The sequence below is a fragment of the Petaurus breviceps genome, unplaced genomic scaffold, assembly GCF_028583685.1.
Source record: "Petaurus breviceps papuanus isolate PSGF00001 unplaced genomic scaffold, PetGlider_PUasm1.0 90845, whole genome shotgun sequence".
Lineage (NCBI taxonomy): Eukaryota > Metazoa > Chordata > Mammalia > Diprotodontia > Petauridae > Petaurus > Petaurus breviceps.
The window spans coordinates 22,982,892-22,987,881 of NW_027187359.1; the positions used below are offsets into that span (position 1 = coordinate 22,982,892).

A 4,990-nucleotide genomic window follows, 5' to 3' on the forward strand; every position below is an offset into this window, starting at 1 on the left:
ACTGCCAATACCTCTACTATATAGTCCTTAGAATATTTGAATACAGCCATTATGCCTCTCCCAATTTTCTTCCTTCTTTCTTCTTATTAAGTTAAACAGTCTCAGTTCCTTTAACTGATTTTCTTGCTGATCCTAAGATCCCAGATAGTCTCATCCTTAGAGGTCACATAGGTTAAGCTCTTCATTTCACAGAAGATAGGAATTCCTTTCACTGTTCTAGTTGCCCTTCTTGGGATTCTCTCTGCGCTTATCAATGTCCTTTCTAAATAGTGCTCTCACTATTATACTTCGGATGGAGTGTAGGGCATAGTGGAATAGGATTATTACCTCCCTAAAACTGATTGTTATCCTATTTTTTCATTCATCCTAATGTTTTGACTGTCATGGCAAGTCATGCTCACACTCAAAGTGAATAAACTCATATTGAATTTTCAGTCCATTAAATACCTCAGATGATAGTCCCATTATATTCTTCCCTGGCCTGACCACATCTGAAACACTATGTTCAGTTCTGGGTACCAACTACATTAAAAAGAAAGGCTGATAAATTGGAACACATTCAAAAGAGGAATGGGGGGGGGGTCTGACATTCAAGTGACCTAGGGCAAGTCATTTAATCTCTCTATGTCCCAAGCAAGTCTCTAAGATTATAACTTGTGGATAATGTGAAACCGCACATTGATAGAGGGGGTTTCCACACCAGGATTTCCTTAAAACAATTGCATTTCAGTCCAAAAACAATGCAAAGAAGAGCTTCTCTGAACTTGGCTAAGATGCTCCTCATGTCAAAGTTATTACACAACCTATAGCGAGATCCATTCTTGAAGCTTTTCCCAGATTGGTTGGACTTGCCAGAGTTGACTGCTGACATAGTCTTCAAGATGAAGTGACTTGTCCAGGGTCACAAGCTTGTATGTGTCAGAGGTAGGACTGGAGCTCAGGGCTTCCTTACTATGCCACATAGTTAATTTTTCCGCCATAGCAACTTTTTGAGACCTATTATAGTGTAGTGGGGTTGTGAGATCAAGTTGCCTCAGGCTATAGTCCCAGTCCTTGGCATAGTTGCAGTAATTAGGATGTTAGACTGGAAAAGAGAGGGCTTAGAAGGGACAATATCTGAAAATTGCTACATTGAAAGGGGATAAAATTTGTTCTGCTTGGCCTCAGAAGATAGAACTAGGAATAATGAGTGGAAATTATGAAGACAAATTTCAGATCCACATTAAGATCTTTTAAAAGTTTCTAAGCAGAGGCTCTGGCCACCATGAAGCCCCTTATGTGGCAGCCCAAGCTCCCTGGTGAGGTCTCAGAAATTGCCTCCAGCCAAAGCTTTGGACCCCAATGCAGAAGCAGCACCTCCTCTGTTTACTGTAGGCATGAGATAGGGGTGCATGAACCAGCAGTGGTAGAACTGAGGCAGAAACTGCTCCACTGGATTGAGACTGAGATCCACAGTTTCCTCCAGCTGCCGTGTTGTGTGGCCTGGAAGATAATTCAACAGAACATTGCTGCTGCCAGAATGAACAGAAGCTTCATAAGGTTGAAGTTCCAGCCCCCATTGAGGTATGGACAGATCTAGCTGAAAAGGTAGTCACAACCAACCAGCTGGAAGAAGCATTGTTGTTGTTCAGTCATGTAATTCTGCGTGACCACGCTGTGGACCATACTGTTTATGGGGTTTTCTTGGCAAAGATGCTGGAATGGTTTGCAATGTCCTTCTCCAGTGGATTAAGGCAAACAGGTGAAGGGACTTGCCCATGGTCACACAGCTACTAAGTGTAGGAAGCTGGATTTGAATTTGGGTCTTCCTGACTCCATGCCAAGTGTTTTATCCACTGAGCCACCTAGCTGACTGCTTTCAGTTGGAAGAAGCAATGATTGCTGCCTTTTCCAAGATCTTCACTATTGCTGTGATGGAACTTCTAAATCTGTTCTGCTCCATTCTACAGAAGCCAATGAGACAACTTCTCTGCAAAGATTCTTACTCCCAGGGAGAACTCCCCTTAGGCCCCAGATCCCACCCAAGAGATCAGTTCTAAAGTCTCTGGGACCTGGGTTACACAGATCGAGGCTGACCCCTCTAAATCTAGCCCAACCAAACCCACAAATGGAAATCTCATCATTGACTTTGAGCAGATACATAAGTTATCTGTCAAGTATATCTCCAAATTGCGAAGAACTTGAGCTTTTGCCTGGAGAGTTGGCTGCATTCCTAGAAGCATTCATGTCTCTTCCTGAGTAGCTGAGACACCTGCCCTGAGGAAGGCTACAGGCCCACACTGTAGTTCTGTAGTTCCTACAGGAAACTGGTATGCTTTTAAGCAAACTCCACACAAGTGATACTGGAAAAGACCACTCAGTAGAAAATACTAAAGTTATCACCTCAACCAGTAATGCCCCAGGAGTAATGGAAATCCCACTCCTGAGAGTTTTCCTACATCTGGTCCAAGTCTTCCCAGAGACACTCTGCCCTCTGTACAGTGACAATTGTGGCAAGAGTTGGTGTTTTGTCCTCTCCACTAGTTTCTCATTCCCATGGAATTTCTGTCTCAGCAATTTCTGGGCAGTGAGCTTGGGGTGGGGGGAGGTTCTGTGCCAGGGAGCCAACTTATTCCCAGCCAAAACTGAGGGCCTATATTGCATATCCAGCCTGAGGGTGTGTGTGTGTGTGTGGGGGGGGGGTCAGTGTAGGAAGAGGATTAAAAAAAAAAAGGTGAACACCTGGGAAAAAAAGCTATGTTTATTAAAAGCTATGTTTATTATTTCTAAAAGAAAAAAGATTTCTTTTTTTTTTTTTAAAGCAATTGGGATTAAGCAACTTGCTCAAGGTTACACGGCCAGGTGTTTCCGGGTGGGTGCTAAGTGTCTGAGCCCGGATTTGATTCCAGGTTATCCCGACTCTGGGGCCAGTGCTCTTACTCACTGTGCTACCTGGCTGCCCCAAAAGAAAAGATTTCTAAGTAGTGGACTTCCCATTATTGAAGTTTTTAATGGAGAAATAGTTGTTTAATGTCTTACTCTGAAGAATGGAGTTGGGCAAAGGAAGAAAATTCAAGTAGATAACTTCAAGTTCATTTCAGTTTTAGCTCAGGGTTGAAAATATAACACAAAATCATAAGATCATAGAAACAGTCCTCCAAGTTAATCTAGTCCAAATCCTGTGACCCTGGGCAATTCACTTGACCTTGTTTATCTCAGTTTTCTCATCTGTAAAATCTGCTGGAGAAGGAAATGGCAAACCACTCCAGTATTTTTGCCAAGAAAACCTTAAATGGGGTCATGAAGAGTTGGACAAATGGCTTTGCAAAGGTTACTCAGATAATATGAAACAAGCAGAGCTAGGATTAGAATTAAGGTCCTCTGATTACAAAACCAGTGCTCTTTCCATGGCACCATGTTGACTCATGGTACTAAATATGAATCACATATTGGATGTGGACCTGGGTACTCACCATTTTTGACCACAGATGAGAATCTCTTTGTTGAAATTGGTTTGCTTCTAAAAACTCCACCTCTTCCATGAAAACTTCCTTTTTTTTCCCCTGCCTACCTCAATCCAAAATTATCCTTTCCTCCTAAGACCTCTAAAAGCATTTGCTCGTGATTCCATTCATTTGCAATTCATCACACACTACCCTCTACAACAGTTAAATATTTTTTATTTTTGTGTGTTACTGCCATATTAGAGTGTGAGCTACTTGAGGGAATCTCATTCCCCCTTCATCTCTGCAACTTCAATGTCTGCACAGTATAGGGACTCAGTATTTGTCAATGGATTGGAAAGTTTTTCTTTACTCTAGACTTTTGTAAATTGTATTTTTTTCTCCAAGCTGGTGTTTTTGCTGGTCTAGTTGGATGAAATTTAATGTGTTAACTCAATTTATTCATTTACAAAATTGATCATTAATAGGAAACGAGATGCCCGCCTCCCAAGGGATGGCAGCCTCACTGCGCTGATGCACTCTGTACACTGACATGAAAGATAGCAAATGGATGGAGCAGGTTGATGTCAGTTTCAATTTGTTGAGCCATCTAACCATGTTGCCAACAATTAGCATCTACAAACCATGAACATATGTACCTCACCTTTCCAATAAAAGACCCCAGACGTCTGGTTGTTACCCTGAACCTATCTCATACTAATTTCTCCCTTCCCAGGGTGTCATTTGTCTAGATGTAATTGCTGATTCTTGTTTTGCATGGGATTCTCCTTTGGAATCTATAAATTCTTTCTTTCTTTCTTTCTTCCCTTCTTTCCTCCCACTCTCCCTTCTCTCTTTCTTTTTCCTTATTCCTTCCTTCCTTCCTTCCTTCCTTCCTTCCTTCCTTCCTTCCTTCCTTCCTTCCTTCCTTCCTTCCTTCCTTCCTTCCTTCCTTTCCAACCTCCTCTCCCCAATTGATCTCACTCCCTCTAAACTAAAAATATTCCTCCCTTGAAACAACTTAGCATAGACATGTTTGTCATGTCTTTATAAATATGTCTCATTCTACATCTTAGACACATAATTTCTTTGTCAAGACATGGGAAGCATGTTTTATAAGTAGTCCTCTGGAGTTGTGCATTTCTAATTTTTACAAATCACTCCTGGGTTCAAGGAAGCTGGGGTCTTGTGCTACTTCCTGTTCTTACCCCTGCATTGGTTTGGTTTGGGTTCAATCCCGGGGAGTTTTACCTCTGATGAAAGGGAACTCCCTTTTCTCATACTTATTGGCTCATTGAGTACTCCACCCTGTCACCTCAGGAAGAAGGGCTTAAGTTATGGCTCCTATGTAGGGCCTCCCTGAAAGGGGGGCAGTAAAAGGAACTCAATGTACAATATAAATTGGATATGTGACAGGTCATTTAATCCTACACAGAAAAAGAACACTAAACACAGAACACTTATAAACGTTCATTACCAGAAAGAACAAGCCTCAGTAACAACGTAACAACTGCTACAGTATGCTAGAAGGATAATATTGAAACATCATCAGAATATAAAACAATCAG

The 4,990-nt window shown here is 41.7% G+C and overlaps 1 pseudogene; it reads left to right on the forward strand.

Annotated features, from left to right (window-relative positions):
* The first annotated feature begins 1,264 nt into the window (after window positions 1–1,264).
* On the forward strand, window positions 1,265–2,628 carry LOC138149004 (snRNA-activating protein complex subunit 2-like; annotated as a pseudogene).
* The last annotated feature ends 2,362 nt before the right edge of the window (window positions 2,629–4,990 follow it).